This window comes from Anomaloglossus baeobatrachus, chromosome 4, assembly GCF_048569485.1.
Source record: "Anomaloglossus baeobatrachus isolate aAnoBae1 chromosome 4, aAnoBae1.hap1, whole genome shotgun sequence".
In the NCBI taxonomy this organism is placed as follows: Eukaryota; Metazoa; Chordata; class Amphibia; order Anura; family Aromobatidae; genus Anomaloglossus; species Anomaloglossus baeobatrachus.
Genome location: NC_134356.1, coordinates 277,182,703 through 277,204,357, shown reverse-complemented (window position 1 = coordinate 277,204,357; position 21,655 = coordinate 277,182,703). Strand labels below are relative to the sequence as shown.

General features: G+C 46.5%; 1 pseudogene; it reads right to left on the bottom strand.

Annotated features, from left to right (window-relative positions):
• Positions 1 to 19,780: 19,780 nt before the first annotated feature.
• LOC142301459 (casein kinase I pseudogene) lies at positions 19,781 to 20,679 on the bottom strand (annotated as a pseudogene).
• Between the last annotated feature and the right edge of the window lie 976 nt (positions 20,680 to 21,655).

Genomic DNA, 21,655 nt, shown 5'->3' with positions numbered 1-21,655 from the left:
GCCTGCTGTGTGACGTCGCTGTGACGCCACACGACCCGCCCCCTTAGGAAGGAGGCGGGTCGCCGGCCAGAGGGACGTCGCACGGCAGGTATGTGCGTGTGAAACTGCCGTAGCGATAATAATCGCTGCGGCAGCTTTCACTAGATATTGCACGTGCGACGGGGGCGGGACTATCGCTGCAGCATCGGTAACACATTGTTACCGATGTCGCAGCGCGCAAAGCCCGCCTAAGCCATTATACTAGCAAACACTCAGTGTACCTAGTGGCATCCTAAACGTGGCTATTGGACTTTTGTCTAGTCCCACTAGTGCAAAGATATTTGCAGCACGTCTGCCTGCATTGCACACTCCAACTCATAACTAAGCCATTATACTAGCAAACACTCAGTGTACCTAGTGGCATCCTAAACGTGGCTATTAGACTTTTGTCTAGTCACACTAGTGCAAAGACATTTGCAGCACGTCTGTCTGCATTGCACACTCCAACTCATTATAACTAAGCCATTATACTAGCAAACACTCAGTGTACCTAGTGGCATCCTAAACGTGGCTATTGGACTTTTGTCTAGTCACACTAGTGCAAAGACATTTGCAGCACGTCTGTCTGCATTGCACACTCCAACTCATTATAACTAAGCCATTATACTAGCAAACACTCAGTGTACCTAGTGGCATCCTAAACGTGGCTATTGGACTTTTGTCTAGTCCCACTAGTGCAAAGATATTTGCAGCACGTCTGCCTGCATTGCACACTCCAACTCATAACTAAGCCATTATACTAGCAAACACTCAGTGTACCTAGTGGCATCCTAAACGTGGCTATTGGACTTTTGTCTAGTCACACTAGTGCAAAGATATTTGCAGCACGTCTGTCTGCATTGCACACTCCAACTCATTATAACTAAGCCATTATACTAGCAAACACTCAGTGTACCTAGTGGCATCCTAAACGTGGCTATTGGACTTTTGTCTAGTCCCACTAGTGCAAAGATATTTGCAGCACGTCTGCCTGCATTGCACACTCCAACTCATTATAACTAAGCCATTATACTAGCAAACACTCAGTGTACCTAGTGGCATCCTAAACGTGGCTTTTGGACTTTTGTCTAGTCACACTAGTGCAAAGACATTTGCAGCACGTCTGTCTGCATTGCACACTCCAACTCATTATAACTAAGCCATTATACTAGCAAACACTCAGTGTACCTAGTGGCATCCTAAACGTGGCTATTGGACTTTTGTCTAGTCCCACTAGTGCAAAGATATTTGCAGCACGTCTGCCTGCATTGCACACTCCAACTCATTATAACTAAGCCATTATACTAGCAAACACTCAGTGTACCTAGTGGCATCCTAAACGTGGCTATTGGACTTTTGTCTAGTCACACTAGTGCAAAGACATTTGCAGCACGTCTGTCTGCATTGCACACTCCAACTCATTATAACTAAGCCATTATAATAGCAAACACTCAGTGTACCTAGTGGCATCCTAAACGTTGCTATTGGACTTGCGTCTAGTCCCACTAGTGCTAAGACATTTGCAGCACGTCTGCCTGCATTGCACACTCCAACTCATAGTTACTAATCCATTATACTAGCAATTTATGCTGCCAGTTTAAGGGCCGTAGTTGCATTGTCAGGGATATTTATTCTTTATTATTCTGCTGCTAATAAAGCTAGACCACCGCTGCAATCTACACCACCTCTCAATTTTTACTACCACATTTTCAGTGCACAATCTTGTCGTAATCAACATGAGTGGCAAAATGACAGATGCTGGTGGAAAGGGGAAGAGGCGTGGTGGAAAAGGAAAAAAAGGTTTTGTCCGTGGGGAAGGTGGCAAGGCTCCATTATCATCTGCTGAAGATAGACCATCTACCAGCAAAAGTAAGATGTCTACTACTTACCGTGGACAATCCGATGTGCTCCCTTTTTTACGGACACGAACAACAGGAACAAAGGTAGATGATGGCCAAAAAAGGAAAATGCTTGAATGGATCTCAAGTGGTCCAACAAGTGCCCTCTCAGCCACTTCAAGTACCGCATCCAAAAAACAGCAGTCCTCTGAGTGGTCATCCCAATCAAACTTGCTTTCTCCCAGCTCTGAAGTCTCCATCAGCCCTGCACAATATGGTGGAACTGAGATGGCTGAGTCTGCAGAGCTGTTCAGTCACACTATAGCCTGGGAATCAGAGGTCTGCTCCCAAGCTACAGTGAGTACAGAACATGAAATGGTCTGCAGTGATGCCCAGAACCTTTGTGACTCTGATTCAGGCCGTGAGGACCAAGTTTCTGAGCATAATGTTGACCCTTTGTCACAAACTGTAACACCTGTGGTTATAGACAATGAGGAACATACTGATGAAGATGAGACGCAGATACCCGATTGGGATGACAACTTAAATATTCGGTCAGGGCAAGAAGAGGCTCGGTCTGAGGGGGAGGGGAGTGCAAACACAACAATTGATGATGAAGTTCTAGATCCCATCTACTGTCAACCCACAGTCAGGCACTCGAGGAGGTCAACAGAGGTGGTGGAGGAGGATGCAACTGATGACGAAGTTACCTTGCGCCTTCCTGGACAGAGTCGGAGTACTGGTAGCACGTCTACAACTGCATCCTCAGCCACCGCTCTGCCTCTGAGCACTAGTCGGGGTGGATCAACAGGTCGCATGCCCTCTAAGCCTTGCCTAGCCTGGTCCTTTTTTGACATAGCAAAAGATCGCCCAAATTATGTGATCTGTAAAATTTGTCATGGTTCTATTAGTAGAGGTCAAAACCTCAGCAGTTTGACAACTTCTTCCATGAATCGTCACATGAATAAATATCATATGTCCCGGTGGGAAGCTCACCTTGCTGCAATGCGGCCTAGCGTAGCGAACTATCCACCGCCTGCCCCTTCCAGTGCATCCGCGCGCTCTTCATCTTCTAGGACTGTGGAGACAGCTGTCACACCTGTTTTTCCACGCACAACTTCCACCACTGTAACCGCAACAGGCACTTTGCTTGGTAGGTCGTCAGTTGGTTTGGAAGGGGAAACAAGTGAGTGTGTACAGCTCTCTCAGACATCAATAGCACCAACGTTGGATGAAGGCAACATCATGTCTCCGCCTGCACTTTCCTCACAAACCTGCATTTTTCCAGGGACACCCTACTCAACATCGTCTACACACAGCAGCCAGATCTCTGTCCCTCAGATGTGGTCAAATAAGAGGCCACTTCCTGCGACCCATGACAAAGATAAGAGGTTGACTCTATCCCTCTGTAAGCTCTTGGCTACCGAAATGCTGCCTTTCCGCCTGGTGCAAACACAGGATTTTAGAGACCTTATGTCTGTCGCTGTGCCCCAGTACCAGATGCCCAGTCGCCACTACTTCTCTAAGAAAGGTGTGCCCGCGCTACACCAGCATGTCGCACACAACATCACCGCTTCCTTGAGAAACTCTGTGTGTGAACGGGTGCATTTCACCACCGATACTTGGACCAGTAAGCATGGACAGGGACATTACATGTCGCTGACTGGGCACTGGGTAACTATGGTGATAGATGGTGAAGGGTCTGCTGCACAAGTCTTGTCGTCCCCACGACTTGTGTGTCAATCCTCTGTCTGTCCAAGTTCCGCCACTGCTTCTGCCTCCTCCACCTCATCTGGGTCCTCCACCTCCGCCCCAAGCCTGCCTGGTCAGGCCACCAGCGTTCTCACTGCGCAGAAGGAATCACGCACGCCTCATTACTATGCTGGCAGCAGAGCGCAACGGCATCAGGCGGTCTTTAGCTTGACATGTCTTGGGAATAAGAGTCACACAGCTGAGGAGTTGTGGTCAGCTCTGCGGTCCGAGTTTAATAAATGGTTGTCTCCGCTCAACCTGCAGCCTGGTAAGGCCGTGTGCGACAATGCTGCAAACCTTGGTGCGGCCCTTCGCCTGGGCAAGGTGACACACGTGCCTTGTATGGCTCACGTGTTGAACCTTGTTGTCCAGCAATTTTTAACACACTATCCCGGCCTAGATGGCCTTCTGAACAGGGCTGTCTGCTCACTTCTGCCGTTCAAGCGCCGCAGCTGAGCGACTTGCATCGCTCCAGAAGTCTTTCGGCCTGCCGGTTCATCGCCTGAAATGTGATGTGGCGACACGCTGGAATTCAACTCTCCACATGTTACAGCGACTGTGGCAGCACCGCCGAGCCCTGGTGCAATACGTCATGACGTATAGCCTGGGCCAACGAGATGCAGAGGTGGGGCAGATCACCCTGATGGAGTGGTCTCAGATCAAGGACCTATGCACCCTTCTGCACAGTTTCGACATGGCGACGAATATGTTTAGCGCTGACAATGCCATTATCAGCATGACAATTCCAGTCATTTACATGCTGGAGCACACGCTAAACACTATTCGGAGTCAGGGGGTGGGACAACAGGAAGGGGAGGAACTACAGGAGGATTCATATGCGCAAGGGACAACAACATTACCAAGGTCCAGACGTTCATCATCACCAACGCGGCAGGCATGGGACCATGGGGGACAGGGATCAACAAGGGCGCATGGTAGCAGGCTAAATGTTGAGGAAGGTGCAGGACAACATAAAGAAATGGAGGACGAACTGTCCATGGACATGGAAGACTCAGCGGATGAGGGAGACCTTGGTCAAATTTCTGTTGAAAGAGGTTGGGGGGAGATGTCAGAGGAAGAAAGAACGGTTAGCACCTCTATGCCATAAACACAGCGTGGACTTGGTCCGCATGGCTGCGCAAGACACATGAGTGCCTTTTTGTTGCACTACCTCCAACATGACCCTCGTATTGTCAAAATTAGAAGTGATGATGACTACTGGATTGCCACACTATTAGATCCCCGGTACAAGTCCAAATTTTGTGACATAATTCCAGCCATAGAAAGGGACGCACATATGCAGGAGTATCAGCAGAAGCTGTTACTCGATCTTAGCTCGGCTTTTCCACCAAACAACCGTGCAGGTGCAGGGAGTGATTCTCCCAGTTGTAACTTGCCAAACATGGGACGGTCTCGTCATCTTCAACAGTCTACCCGTACCAGTAGGACCGTATCTGGTGCTGGTAACAGCAATTTTATGGAATCTTTTCATAATTTTTTTAGACCCTCCTTTGCAAGGCCACCAGAGACAACAAGTCAGACACATAGTCAACGGCTGGAGAGGATGATACAGGAGTATCTCCAAATGAACATCGATGCCATGACTTTGCAAATGGAGCCTTGCTCATTTTGGGCTTCAAATCTAGAAAAATGGCCAGAGCTATCCAGTTACGCCTTGGGGATTTTGTCGTGTCCAGCTGCCAGCGTTGTCTCTGAACGTGTCTTCAGTGCTGCTGGGTGTGTGCTGACAGATAAGCGCACGCGTCTGTCCAGTGACAATGTGGACAGACTGACGTTCATCAAAATGAACAAGTCATGGATCCAGAAGGAATTTACTACCCCTGTGTCATCCTGGGGAGAGTAAATGCTTGTGGATTTGGAATGTGCTTGATGCAAATCAAAACATCCTGTTTGCAACTAGGGCACAAGTGCTGCCACTGAAAGGGGTGGGTGTGTGTGGGGCCCAATTTTTGGAAAAAAGGGAGACTCCGCTTGGAGTAACCCTTGCTTGCTGTGTTTTTTAAAAGGAGCCAAGATGAACAAGTCATGGTTCAGCAAAGACTTTTACCTACCCCGGTGTCATCCTGGGGACGGTTAATTATGGCGTATTTTTGAATGTGCTTGATGCAAATCTAGCTGTGAAGTGTACAACTGGGGCACAACTGCTGCCACTGAAGGGGTGGGTGTGTGTGGGGCCCAATTTTTGGAAAAAAGGGAGACTCCGCTTGGAGTAACCCTTGCTTGCTGTGTTTTTTAAAAGGAGCCAAGATGAACAAGTCATGGTTCAGCAAAGACTTTTACCTACCCCGGTGTCATCCTGGGGACGGTTAATTATGGCGTATTTTTGAATGTGCTTGATGCAAATCTAGCTGTGAAGTGTACAACTGGAGCACAACTGCTGCCACTGAAGGGGTGGGTGTGTGTGGGGCCCAATTTTTGGAAAAAAGGGAGACTCCGCTTGGAGTAACCCTTGCTTGCTGTGTTTTTAAAAAGGAGCCAAGATGAACAGATCTGGGATCAGGAAAGACTTTGCTACCTAACCCGGTGTCATCCTGGGGACGGTTAAGGATGGCGTATTTTTGAATGTGCTTGATGCAAATCTACCTGTGAAGTGTACAACTGGGGCACAAGTGCTGCCACTGAAGGGGTGAGTGTCTGTGTGGCCCAATTTTTGGAAAAAAGGGAGACTCCGCTTGGAGTCACCTTGCGGTGTTTTACATGATTTTAGAAGGGCGTGCCATGCCTATATCTGTGTCTCCTCTTTTTCCTTGTCCTGCTCTTTTGTTTTTGCATGAGTATATGTCCTTGTCACTTTTTCATGTGTTTGTGTTGTGTTGTGAGTTGTTTGTCACCTTTTCGACACCTTTGAGGGTGTTTTCTAGGTGTTTTTTATGTGTTTGTGAATGCCTGCCATTGTTTCCTATGCGGTTCGAGTTCGGTTCGTCGAACGTTCGACGAACCGAACTCGAACGGGGCCTCCGTTCAGCGAACCAACCTCGAGCCGAACCGGGACCGGTTCGCTCATCTCTATTTAAGAGGCTAGATAAGGAACAGAGGTGGGTGAAGATGAGGTCCAGAGCATGGCCATGATCCTAATATGAAAAATTTCAGGAATACATATTTTAGAAAATACATACAGTGCTGGCCAAAAGTATTGGCACCCCTGCAATTCTGTCATATAATAATCAGTTTCTTCTTGAAAATGATTGCAATCACAAATTCTTTGGTATTATTATCTTCATTTATTTTGCTTGCAATGAAAAAACACAAAAGAGAATGAAACAAAAATCAAATCATTGATCATTTCACACAAAACTCCAAAAATGTGCCAGACAAAAGTATTGACACTCTTAGCCTAATACTTGGTTGCACAACCTTTAGCCAAAATAACTGCGAACAACCGCTTCCGGTAACCATCAATGAGTTTCTTACAATGCTCTGCTGGAATTTTAGACCATTCTTCTTTTGCAAACTACTCCAGGTCCCTGAGATTTGAAGGGTGCCTTCTCCAAACTGCCATTTTGAGATCTCTCCACAGGTGTTCTATGGGATTCAGGTCTGGACTCATTGCTGGCCACTTTAGTAGTCTCCAGTGCTTTCTATCAAACCTTTTTCCAGTGCTTTTTGAAGTGTGTTTTTGGTCTTTGTCCTGCTGGAAGACCCATGACCTCTGATGAAGTCCCAGCTTTCTCACACTGGGCCCAACATTATGCTGCAAAATTTGTTGGTAGTCTTCAGACTTCATAATGCCATGCAGTCCAGTGCCAGAGGCAGCAAAGCAACCCCAAAACATCATGGAACCTCCGCCATGTTTTACTGTAGGAACCGTGTTCTTTTCTTTCAATGCGTCTTTTTTTTTCCTGTAAACTCTATGTTGATGGATTTTCCCAAAAAGCTCTACTTTTGTCTCATCTGACCAGAGAACATTCTTCCAAAACGTTTTAGGCTTTCTCAGGTAAGTTTTGGCAAACTCCAGCCTGGCTTTTTTATGTCTCGGGGTAAGAAGTGGGGTCTTCCTGAGTATCCTACCATACAGTCCCTTACAGATGCTATACAGGTATACACGTCATACAGACACCGACGGATAGTACGGGTTGACACTATTGTAGCCTTGGACTGCAGCTTGAACTTGTTTGGATGTTGTCGAGGTTCTTTATCCACCATCTGCACAATCTTGTGTTGAAATCTCTCATCAATTTTTCTTTTCCTTCCACATCTAGGGAGGTTAGCCACAGTGCCATGGGCTTTAAACTTCTTGATGACACTGCACACCGTAGACACAGGAACTTTCAGGTCTTTGGAGGTGGACTTGTAGCCTTGAGATTGCTCATGCTTCCTCACAATTTGGATTCTCAAGTCCTCAGACAGTTCTTTGGTCTTCTTTCTTTTCTCCATGGTCAATGTGGTACACACAAGGACACAGGACAGAGGGTGAGTCAACTTTAATCCATGTCAACTGGCTGCAAGTGTGATTTAGTTATTGCCAACACCTGTTAGGTGCCACAGGTAAGTTACAGGTGCTGTTAATTACACAATTAGAGAAGCATCACGTGATTTTTCAAACAGTGCCAATACTTTTGTCCACTCCTTTTTTTATGTTTGGTGTGGAATTATATCCAATTTGGCTTTATGACAATTTTTTTTTTCATTGAAGACAAATTAAATGAAGATAATAATACCAAAGAATTTGTGATTGCAATCATTTTCAGGAAGAAACTGAGTATTATATGACAGAATTGCAGGGGTCTCAATACTTTTGGCCAGCACTCTTATGGGTAAAACTTTATATATCTTTATATAACTGGATAATGGCCCCCTGGCCTCCATAAATTCAGAGGTATTTTTGGTTGGCTGAAGGGAGGTGAACTCTGTTAAGAGAATTTTTAGTGTATGTGCACACAGGATCTTTTTCAGCTCTTTTCTGCCTGGAACATGACGAAAAAAGTGCTAAAGAATGTACAAATGAACAGCAATGTAAACACAACTTGCAGTGCATGTGTTCAGTTTTTTTAAGTTTCTTTAAATTTCTTAAGCTTTTCAAAGACGTAAAGTGGTTAAAAAAAGTCAGTCCACTATTACCACTATTAAAACACACTATTAAAACAGACAATATAAAAAAAAATGCTTGTGTAAAAGACACTGCAAGAGATATGTGAAAGGATGCTTGAGAAAAAAACATGGCCCACATTTTCCTAAAGCATCTTTCTATGGCAACAATTTTGCAGGTACGCTAGCGTCTAAAAAGACATACCCTTAAAATGCTTTGCACCTGTAAACTAAAAGAGAGATTTGTCAATTAAAGTGTTTGTTTTTGTTAATGTATGTATATTAGGAAATGTATATGAATATCCAATATTACCCAGCTGTAGAAAAACTATGGACTGTATATCTCCATGTTACACATAGATCTCAATGGTGTATACACTGGTAAACTAAAGTTAAAGCAACATAGAACTATTTGTTTTCTGGATATAGTTACCCTCTTAAAGGAGTTTTCATTATTTATATTTTTTGAGAGAGAATTCTGGAATATAATCTTCTATTTTATATTGCTGGTTTTCAAAAAAAAAAAAAACAACAAATAAACATTACATCCTATTATCATGTGCTAATCATAATAATGCTATAATAAACATGTGTGATGCTGATATCTATAATTTTTTAAATCCTGATTTACAACACTGATGTTTTGCCAAACAAAATTGTTTTCTAGGAACTTTTCCAATATGAGTCTGTGTAAAATATCTATCATTAAATAAAAGTAGATGAAAAAGCCTAAATAAAATACTAGATTTTTTAATATTAATATAATGGCTGCCAAACGCAGTGACTCTTGTGGTTTAAAATTGTGTCTTTAATACATTTTGGTCATGTTAAATTAGGAAGCTAACTAGCGAAAAAAAAAATTCCAAGTGGGGTCCACATTAGCAATTTAAAAGGGTACTCCCATCTCCAAGATCTTATCCCAGTATGTAGTAGGTATAATAATAATGATATTAGCAAATACCTCCAATTAGAAAAGTAGTATAGTTCTCTTGATATATCCATGTTTTTTACCTCAGCTGCAGGCATTGCAGCTTAGGTATCCATGATTACAACCACGAGCAACTAACTAACTGTAACTATATGAGTGGATATAACAATTGATACGTAAGCTCCAATGTCCTCTACCTGATTCTGATTAACTCCACATAAAGTTTACCTGTTTTAGTATGATTTTTCTGACATATAAAATTATTTTAAAAAAAGACGTGCGGTCCACTCTAATTTTCATCCCCAGACATGATAATGCCAGCTGGGGGCTGGTAGTCTCAGCCTGCAACCGCCCGGTATTGCCGCATCTATTTGATGTGGCAATCCCGGTGCAATACCGTCTCTTCTCGATTGCCCTGGAGCGGTGGCAATCGGGGTAATTAGTTGTTAATAGCAGCGCACAGCTGGTACTAAGCCCTAGGTTAGTGGGATAGCACAGGCATCTATGAGATACTTGCATCACACAAACCTGTACATGAATGGAAATAAACACAGACACAGAGAAAAATCCTTTATTTGGAATAAAATACAAAACACACCCTCCTTCACCTCTTTATTAACCCCCAACACCCTGCAGCTCCTGCGTAATCCACACGAGGTCACACGCTGCTTCAGCTCTGCTAGATAGCCAGCGACAATGACAGCCACGATGACTGCACGGCAAGCAGATACTGTCAGAGGCTGGGGGATCGTCTGTCTACAACCAATCGCAGATGAGAGGATGGCCGGTGGGTGGGGAAAACACGGAAAGCTGTGTGTATACGATGCACAGTACAGGAAGTGAATGTGCGACCCGAAAGCAGTGTGCCACCATGACACCGAGTCTAAGTAAGTATGAAACAATGTTTTATTTCTGTTTTTCTTTATTTTTCAATTGTTTTCCCCAGTGCCGGATATGGATCCTGCACCCGGAATTCTGGCTTCGGCACCCGGAAATCTTTAAAACCGCGTGGATACATATTTTTACAGTTCGGATCCGCACAGCCCTACTGGTGAGAGAGAGTGGAGGAGGTGAGAAAGCCACTGGTGCAGGTAGTAGAGTGAGAAAAAGCAAGGAGCCTGACAACCTCTTCTTCTGTGACCGGCTCAAAGACAGAAAGTGAACTTCATGGTATGTGTGAGGGAAGATGATGCATGATATTGGGGGATTGAGTGACCATTTCCTATTCAATATGGACAGTGTTGCCTTTGAAATAATTAGCCAGATTGATAGCACTGAGGTTGGTAACAGGGGCCTACACTTTAGGACTGAGAAGGGAGTGAAAAGTGTCAGTATTTTAGGATTGTTTGATAGTGATGTGAAAAGGGTATTATAAAAGGCTTCTTTGGAAAGGTGAAGAGCAGAGTTGTTTTAAGTATAAATATACTGTATATTGGATGAAATCTTTGGCCAAAAGGAAGTTTTACCGCAGACTTTCGGCTCAACTAGAGCACCGCTGGAGCAAACATGCTTACAGCATGTGCCAGGGTTCCTGACTTCTTTGCTGAGGTGTTTTGTTTGTAGTGGTTGCAGATTCATAAAAGGTAATTTCCATTGTTTTATTATAATGTATCAAAGCTAAGTCAGGATGAGAGTGCCTAGATTAGGGCCAACTATGACTACAAATTCTTCAAAGATTACTGGGTATTTGTTACACATTTGTCCTGGATCTGGGCTCTACTCCTTCCACCCTATCTTGTACTACATGTTCATCTGTGCAAGTAGCTCTGTGTGCACCCATGTGATGAACTTCCTAGGCATATATAAAGGCTTCCAAGACACACTGGGTCTTGATATTAAAACGTTTAGATGGTTTGTGCACAGGAACCTGTCTGAGGTGTTCAAGACGTCTCCTGTTTACCTACAGCTTCCAGTTCTTCAAACATTTCTCCTTGCAGAGACAGACAAGCCAATTTGGCTGCCAGTGAGGAGTCTTATAGCTACTCATACAGCCAGATTAGATATCATACTTTGAACTGGCGAGGTGCAATCACCCCGAAACACTGTATCTGCAAATTGAGACTCTGATCTGGCATAAATCCTAAGTCATATGACGAGGCTCGTTAAAGTGCCACTTTTGACTATTAGGATTGCTACTTCTTAAAGGTGGCACTAGAGTTTGTCTCCTTCCTTCCTGAAGAGACAATTTTAAGAATCATGGACTGTTTTGGGAGAGGTCCTTAAAAGGAGGCGTTATGTTGCCCACCGGTGTGCTACTTCCAATCTGGTCTCCTAGACTTTTTAGTGCTCCATGTTGGGCTTTGCAAGTAACCTGGTGTTCTCCCATGTGATGAACTTTCTAATCCTATATAGGGGCTTCCAAGACTCACAACTGGTTCTTGGTATTAAGACGTTGTTTGTGCATTTCAACCAGTCTGCAGTTTTCAGGAAGTCTCATGTTTGCCTGCAGTTTCTACTAATTCTACAGCCTACAGTTACAATTATACACCACGTGAATACATGCTGGGGTCGATATATAAGGAGCGACAGCCCGATGGGGTAAGATTCTGCCTCCTGACGAAGCCCAGGTGGTGAAACGCGTTGAGGCGTGGTGGCAGGGAGCCGCAATCACTGCTGTAAGGTCTGTATGATTTACTCTGTTGATGTGCAAGCATTTCTGGAATCTGTGTGTGAGGTGTGTAGCTGCAATTTGTGGCGGACGCCATGGCTAGTTTGTGAATCGTGGACTGGCGATCAAATAGCACACACCTCTTTGCCCGTTATAGTGGGTTGGGGTATTTGATATCCACCAGGCTGTCTAATTGATTTATTATTTGTGAGTGGGTTGGTCTGTACGTGCCCTCTGGCTTGGACTTTATGAGCCAGAGACTGGGGAATTTCCATCTCCCTGATACATTATCTTGGGAGGTACGGACTAGTTAAAATACAATATGTGTCTTAGACCATGCCCCCATACATGTTCTGCTGTGGCTCGGAATTCTGGTGGATTGTGATATAATGTGATATTTACCCTCTACATGTGGCTTGCCAGTTACATGGTGACGGAGGAGACCAAAGGATGCTGACAATTATTTACTGTAATTCGCTCAATCCACTAGGATAATAAAGTATATAGTCAGTGTTGACCTTTGGTCTCTTTCTGTCATTTTGTATGTAAATTACTTCCACGCATACAGTGACCTTTGATGCAGTACAATTGTATGTAGACTAATGATCCCTGATCACTAAGATTTTTTCTATTTATGTGAGGGATTTTGTCGGTTCCAACCCATCTTCTCCCCAATGAATGGGAGTCGCAGTTGTATTTCTCCTTGCCTTGCTGTGCCGTTTTGTCCATATATGTATTTTTAATAATTTTGTCATTAATAAAAATGTATCTTTTAAGGAATATTAGCATCATATGTATTTTTCTTTAGGAAATAAGTGGTTTCATTGTTAGATAGGTGCAATCCTGACTATAGTAAACAAAATATGTGGTATGTGTGGTTACATAATTCTACAGCCTGTCTGCAGCTTCCAGTTCCACAGTTACCTACAGTGAGGAAATATTTGATACACTGTTGATTTTGCAAGTTTTCCCAACTACAAAGAATGGAGAGGTCTGTCATTTTTATCGTAGGTACACTTCAACTGTGAGATACGGAACTCTTCTTTGTGTGTGACTGTGGTTTTTACAATGTCTTCCTGGACTTTATAGTTTCTCCACAGGTTTGTCTGCTACCTGTCTGCTGCTTGCATGAAATCTTCCTGGCTGCCTGTAGCTTCCATTTCCGCAGTTACCTACTTGCCTGTCGTTTACAGGAAGCACTGCCTGCCTGCAGTTTTGAGCGTCAACTATCTGCCTGCCGGTCTCCAGTTCCCCTGTTGTCTGTGCCTTGCATGCTTCACCCATCTGCTGCACCAACACTTGTGACCCATATGCCCACCCGGACCTTGAGCTTAGAGGATTTTCCTCACCTAGTGAGTGTGTAGTATCCCACGGGGCAGGTGTTTTAACCTACTTGTAGCCGGGCCCGGGGTGCAGATCCTCTGTGTCGTTACGGGGCGGCCTGGCCCGGTTCTGTTGCCCCGAGGCGTACATTAAGGAGAATAGGAGGGTGGCAGGGACGATGGAGGTGGTAGTTGGAGGTTTAGGATAGTTTTTTAAGGTGATCGTGACGCCACCTGTGGTACGTGGCCATGGATGGGGGCCACCGCTGCAGGGTCTCTCACCAGGGCAGATGTTAAGTGCAGCCAGGATGGTGTCACTCCCCACAGGCAGAGCGGAATTACCCTGGGGAGGATGATGGAGGATGGGGGTGGTGGTAGTCCCTGTTGGCACCGCAGCGCTGGACGTTGGCTCCGGTTAAAGGAGAGGCAGAGGCAGGGGCTGCGGGTTCCAAGTCTTTTACTCACAGGTAGTTCAGGCGCTGCCCCAGAGTACTGATCTCTGCAACGATGGGCTCCAGCCAATCCCGGATCAGTCGGCGGTCACCGCCAGTGCCCGTGAAAGTCTGTTAGTGAAGTATCCCTCAGTTGCTATCCGGAACCTGGGCCGAGCCTCCTGCTCCAAGCCACGAGCCCACGAAGAGAGAGACACTAACTCCAGTTGTCAGTGCTAGGTGTTCTCCCAAGCTGTGCCCAGGAAGGTTCTATTTGAAGTGTGATGGTTGCTGGTTGCGCCTACTTCTACCCCATGTGGTTTCCGCCCCCATTAGTTGTCCTAGCGACTGGGGAAGTCCCATGCTTCATGATGGCTGGCTCCCCTGTCTGCCCTAGTCCAACCCCCTGTGTGGAAGCACCTGCTGTTGTTTGTGTGTGTTTTGTGAAGGCACCGGCAGGTTAATCCCCTCCTGACACGGGATAGATATTAACCCTTAAAAATGATAACAGAGAGTAGTAGAGAATGGGTTTCACAGCCGCGCCAAAAGACTACTGGATTCTTCTCAGATTAATGTTTCTTTTATTTCATAACAGGTCAAGTCTACGCGTTTCAGGAGAACACAGCTCCCTTCTTCAGGACAAACCAGCAAAGAATCATCAAATCTGATTTGATGATTCTTTGCTGGTTTGTCCTGAAGAAGGGAGCTGTGTTCTCCTGAAACGCGTAGACTTGACCTGTTATGAAATAAAAGAAACATTAATCTGAGAAGAATCCAGTAGTCTTTTGGCACGGCTGTGAAACCCATTCTCTACTACTCTCTGTTATCTGCCTCATGGGGACCGCTGCCGGGACTTGGTGTTACATGCTGCTATAGGTGTTGTGACTGTCACAACCCGAATTGGTGAGTAGGATTATTCTTTGCTTCACCCTATATATATTGGGGTAAGACCCTATTGCGCTTTCTTTTTCCACAGTTTTCACCCTTAAAAATGATGTAATTCCCTGTTGCACCTGAAGCCCGGGGTGGCACATGTGCCATAATAGTATTGATGCACGTACATTTCCGTAAATATGGTAAAGAAGATAAAAACGTTGTGGTTGGGTTTTTACAAAAGACCTAAAACTCGATAAAGAGAAACAAAATCAAACAAATAAGTAAAAACAATTCCAACGTCACATGTCTATGTGTAATAAAAATATGTGAACCTTTGCTTTCAATATCAGTTGTGACCACTTTGTGCAGTAATAACTGCAATCTAATGTTTCGATAATTGTTGATTAATAGAGATGAGAGAATTTATTTCACTGGAATTAAATTCTCAAATTTGACAAAAATTTGTATTCTTCTGAATATGGATTTTTGCTGCTCTCTCTACGCAAATTTTGCAAAGCGGCAGCTAACTGCAATAGCTATTTTGCTAAACCAAAGAGGGAAAACAAACAGTTTAAAAAAATTCTTGCTTTAGAGATAAACCGTTTTGCAGTCCGATCCTTCATATCGCTTTGTTTCTCCTTCCTCATATTGAACACATTCTCTTCAGCCTCTTCTCTCCAGGCCAAGTCTTTCAACTTAACTAGGCCTTGGACAGGTGCCGACTACATTTTCATTTGCTTCTCTCAATATTCTAATGAGAGATGCAGATGATAACTTCGTCAGCAAGTGACCACAACTATAGAAAACACATAGCTGTGGGCACGTAACCTCTCACTTGCTTTGGAAATAGAAGGGAATCCTGACAGTGTGCACATTGCACAATGTTTGTATTTCGCAAGCTACAGTTACATAGATTCTTTGAACAAATGTCTCTTCATTTGAGAAGACCCCTTTAAATTATACTAGTTTGGAGCAATTAGAGCTGAGGTAATCAATACTAATGTACCGTATTTTTCATTTTATAAGACGCACCGGATTATAAGACGCACCCCAAATTTAGAGATAAAAAAAAGGTAAAAAAAATAAAAATGGAGTCCGTTTTATACTCCGATGTTGTCTTACCGGAGGGGGGCAGCAGTGGTGGTGAAGCATGGTCACATGAGGCAGAGGTTGTGTTGGCAGCTGCGGCGGGTCCGTGGTGGCAACGGTGGTCTGTGGCGGTAGCAGCAGCCGGTCAGTGGCGTCAGCAGTGGTGTGTCAGTAGTGGCAGCAGCGGCAGCGGTGCGTCAGTGGTGGAGCAGGCCAGTGCGGTGAGTGTCCCAGTTTGTCCACGGTCCTGGTTCAAATATTGGCGCCCGGAGCGGCGCATGCACAGATGGAGCTCTCATCCAAGGGCTCCGTCTGCGCATGCGCTGATATGCCTCCCCCGCGCTAGCAGCCGGGCTGCTGCTCGTTCCGGATCCGCGGTGTTTGGAGGGGTCTCCGTACCCGGGGGTCGCGCGGCCACTCGATCAAGGAGGAGAGTATGTACAGGGGGGTTAGAAGTTCGTTGTATTTAGACGACTCTGGTTGGCACAGGAGGTGCAACTATTTATAATATACAAGTTTGTGTTGGTCACGCCAGTCCTGTGACCTTAGTCCATATTTATATTTTATAGGTGTATAAATAAGTAATGGAGCCCATGTACCGGTGTACACTTTGAAAAGGAATTTGGTTGTTAATCATGTAACTTCTTTGTTCATTTTCAATTATTTACTCAAACTCTCATTTGCTGATATCTTTATGGAAAAAACAAACTGAAAAACAATAAACGAAAACCCAGATACCTAACAGTTCTATGGCATCGTAAAACTACTGGCATTATAACATTTTTCAACATTCCTGGTGCCGCACACTGGGAGGCAGGTAGTCGACTGTGGCAGCTGGCACAACCTGCTCATTCACTATAGCAAGCCGTTTCCCATCAAGGGCGTACCAGCCCCGCTCACCCCAGTGCTGCGTGTGACTACCTCCCCCGGCTCCAGATTCCAGCCCGGGTGATCCCTCGGAAGGTGCTGCTCAACATCTCTTCGAGCCACAAACACCTCCTCAGAGAGATTCTCTTCCAAAAGGAAACCCTATCCCCTCTCAGGGTTAAAATGCCGTACGAGGCCCCTTCTTGGTGGGCCCCAAACACGAAATGTGGCTTTCCTCAGATTCTCCTTTTCCCTTTGTGTATGGGCAATTACCTCCCACTGCCGTTCATCTGGAGGGGTTGTCGCTGGTATCAGTGATTGCTGGTGTCGTCTCCAGTAGTAGTGTCCGGCCTCAGCTCCCTAGCTGGTTCTGGCTTTATCTGGACTTTTGCGGCCCCAACAGCCGTCGAGATGCCACACGGTAGTGGAACCGGTGATTCTGCAGGCTCCGCTTCCGTGGCTGTTAGTAGACAAACCGACTGCTCCACAGCCGGTGTTGCAGGGTCTGGGTGCTTGGCCTCTGAGGACGGGTCCGGTGAGGCGGCTGGGTCTGGTCTGGCCGGTGTCTGGATGACCGCTGTCGTGACTGAAAAGAGGGACGTGATCAGGATCTCCACCGCTGGGATTTTTTGTAACTGCACCGAAGGTTCCGCTGCCAGGGTTGGTTTGGGCAGCTCGCCATCCGCCGAGGACGGGGTAGGTGATGGTGGTGTGCTCACCGTGAGCGGGGGCAGTCCGGATCCCTCAGCCACTGTGGCCGGATTTGGGCAATCAGTAGGGACTAGGTAACCGCTTACCCTCTCTTCACGTGGGATTTCGATCTCACAGGCCACCGCCAGGCTCCTCATCTCTTCCTTCCCTCCAGTGGTTTAGTAAAAACAGGAACTGCGTCCGCATTCTCCTGCACAGCTGCTCTGTTTCTTCCTCTATCCATGTCGCAGTCCCAGGGACAGCAAGTTCTGGGGACCAGTCTCGCTCCGCCATCTTGCCATTGCGTCTTCCAGGAACATTGTCGCAGAGTCCTGGCGTCCCTGCTCCACTTCTGCTCTCTTTACATTCTGGCACGCCCCCTCGGTCTTTTCGCAGCACTCTTTCGCTCGCTGTGGCCCTCTGGGAATTTTCGGTTCCGGTCTCACAAGCAAGACGAAGGGTGGGGCTTAGGCTTTGCGCGCTCTCTCAGGGAAGACAGCGTTTTAGCGTTAAAAGATGGCGGACAATGGAAGAATTGGCGAGAAAAGGACTCTTGACTCGAGGTTTCGGCTTTCAAGGCGCACGTCACCCAGGTAAGTGGGTCCTGTTCGCAATCCTGTTTGTGACGCCAGGAAATTGAGGTGTGCCGTCCCCGTGATAGCAGCCGGGCTGCTGCTCAGATCCGGATCCGCGGTGGCTTGAGGGGTCTCCGGACCCGGGGGTCGCACGGCCACTCGATCAAGGGGGGGGGGGGGGAGTATGTACAGGAGGGTTAGAAGTTCGTGACGCCACCTACGGTGCGTTGAAAGATAGGGTACCACCGCTGCTGTTCGGGACGCCTGGTGGCGGTGGTAAGGCAGCAAGATGTTTAGCCCCTCTGTGGGTAGGGAGTTTTTGCCCCGGTTGCCCGGTGAGGATGGTGAAGGGGTGCCTTCGGGTAGGAAAGGGTTTCTGCGTACTCACTCAGTCCAAGAATACTGACACCGACAGCTTGTAAACCAGAATTCTGAGCACCTCTGCAGCAGGGAGGGAGTATGGGTGAATCCATGCCCTTTGGTGTTGCTTGCTAGCCTGTGACCTTTTCCGTGGCACCTTCTTCACTATTTGGACCCTATAGTGTGGAACTAGTTGGGTCCCGCTCACCTGTGTGGCTAACGGAGTGAGCTTGCTCTCAGGCTTCATGCTCGGGATTTTCTGGACTGTATTTGGGAAAGTCCTATCCCATCATTGCGCTAGTACTCCAATTTTGGTGCGGGTGAGGGATGAATCCTGAAGACTTCACATCCGTCGGGTAAATTACCGGGCTGCGTGAAGCTACTTCCCGGCCTAGGGTCCACGTACCCCGGCGTGCCCTGGCCCCTGCCTGGAGATGGCTCAAGGCCGCCAGCTGCCCTCCTCGGCAGATCCGTGCCCCTTGACACGATCCTTTGCGACCGGGGTTCCAGCTTCCACCAGGCCCAGACCAACGTCTGCCACCTAGTATTCTACAAGGAGCCCAGCTCCTGACCTCCTCTCTCCTCTCCTTTCTCTCTACCCAGTGACACTTCTCACTTTCCCTTTCCAACCCCCTAAGTGGGTGGCCCTATTCCCTTAAGACCCCCCAATGGCGTGTCTGGTGAGTGTGGTGCAAAGTGTTCCTAGGATTTTGACTGGCTTGTCTCTTAGCAACACCAACAGACACGGATCCGTAACCAAGGAGGATGCGGATACTGTGCAAAAGGGCAGATTGCACAATACCCTGTGATGACCTGATAGGCCAGGGCGTCACACTGACTCCCGGAGCGGCGCTTGAACAGATGGAGCTCTCATCCAAGAGCTCAATCTGAGCACGAGCTGACTCCCGGCGCCATCATTTGAAACTGGGACTGCGGACACACTGGGACACCTGCCGCACAGCCACCGCTGTCCGCACAGCCAGCAGGCCGCCCACCCACCTGCACAGAGAGGCAGCCAACCTCCAGGACAGAGAGGCAGCCAGCACCAACAGGCACCCGGTTGCCCGTATGCAGTCACAGGCACCCGGCCGCCCGAACGCAGCCGGTCGTCACACAGACAGCTCCCCGGTAAGCTATATTCAGATTTTGTTAGACGCACCCCTAATTTTCCTCCCAAATTTTGGGGAGGAAAAGTGCATCTTATAATCCGAAAAATGCGGTAATTGAATTTGCTCTGAAGTTCAATTTGCACAATTCTAGCAAATTTTTGGCTAGTCAGCTGCCATTTGCTGGATTTTGAGGGTTTAACAAACACAATAAATTCTCATACTATCCTCTCATTGGCCCTTATACCTGTCCCACTGTTGGTCTCGTACAACAACTGGCAAGTGTACATATGAACTAAAAATCTCTAGGCTTTAAGGGAGTGATGGGTCCAGCTCATATCAGGAACTGCAATGTCTGCTCCTTGCGTATTCAAAATCATGTGGGGGTTTGGGCTTGCTGGCCCTGCCAACTGGAGGAGACCGCTTGCTGAGCTGCCTTCTGCTTTAACATTGTCCAGTCAAATGTGTAGTCATATTTGTGATTCAAAGTTCTGAACAGAATTCGGAAGAGTGGCCTCAGATACATGTAGTCTGGTGCCTCCTCAAAACGCAATCCACGACAATAGTTGAGATACATAGCAAATTCTGCAGGAAATCCCTTACACAAAACCTCAACATGAGTAGACATCTTCTTTTAACTGATCTTTTCGGCTTTTTTTTAATTCTAGGTTGCAGCCTTCAATCCTTGCCAAGGAAGGTTGGTTCTGTTGAAATACAATAGTACATATCCTAGAGACTTCATGTCATCGGGACGACTTTGCTCAATTCCTAAGTGGGCATTGATACTGGCATAGTGAGCTATGCCAGTCAAGTTTTTGTCTTCTCTGTAAGGTATGTACTGCCTTGTTCTGTTGTCTCTGTACATTTTGGCCAGACCAAAGTCTATAAGGAATAACTGGTTTAATCCTGAGAAAGATGGGTCCTGAGAAGTACTAACTGTCAAGCTTCTTTTCCTCTTCCCCACCGGAGATTTGAAACAGTTATAACAATGTCGGCCGATGCCCATTAGGAAGTTGTCTGGTTTGATGTCTCTGTGTATAAAGTTTTTTGTGTGTACATATTCAATTCTACTGATCATCTGGTCTGCTAACCTTAGCACAGTTTTCATAGTGAACCTGCGTGAACAAAAATTGAAAAGATTTTCGAGACTTGGCCCCAGCAAATCCATGACAACGGGAATGGTCGAGTCATTAATGAAGACTTTAACTAAACCCCCCACCATTACCTTCCCTAAAATAAAGAGACTGCACACCAATATGGATTTTATTGGCCACAGCAGCCTTTATTGTAACAAAACAACAGAAATAACAGAAATATACTCAACAGAATTGAAGGGTGGTCCTCGAAGCCCCAAAAACCTGCCGACGGGTATTCTACCCAAACTGTAGCCAGACTGATGTTTTACCCCCAGCCGCTCAAGCACCGGCTCTGAGGCACCAGTTAACCAACAACCTGGCCTCATCTGAACACACGCCCCCAACCTGCGGCCCACCAGGCCTACCACAGGATTCTTCTACCCGCCGGCATGTAAAGAGTCCACATGAGGGGTGCAGAACCTTACGGGTCCCCCCCCACCGTTCCGCCACAAACCCCAAATTCCAACTTCGAGGACCCTTCTCCCCTACGCTATGCTGCTATGACAAGAAAAGAAAAATTGTGAGGGTGGGTGGGAGATTGTTCTGTTTTCTGTGCCCAAAATGGATGACCCCACTAACTGACCACCCCTTATAAACCCCTTAATTGTTACTACCCTCACTAACTACACCCCCAATGCGCACAATTCAAAATCCTCTCTTTCCGTCCCCTCTAAATATATTTAACCCCTGCCTAACCCCAATCACTTAATCCCTCTTTTATTAGCGTCCTAACCCAGTCATGTCGGCCTCCCTTTTAAGGCTGGGCCCAGTCCGGCCTCTCTTGACTAGAACATTGTAGTCCTTTTCCTGTCCATACTACCTGATGTGCGGTATCCCCACGCCAGTGGCTCCAAAGTGGAGTTTATCATCAGAGGGAAATACAAGATGGTGTGGAAGATCAGCTCCGGCTCCTTCGGTGACATATACCTGGCAATCAACATCACTAATGGCGAGGAGGTCGCTGTAAAGTTAGTCACAGAAAGCTCGCCATCCTCAGCTGTTGTACGAATGCA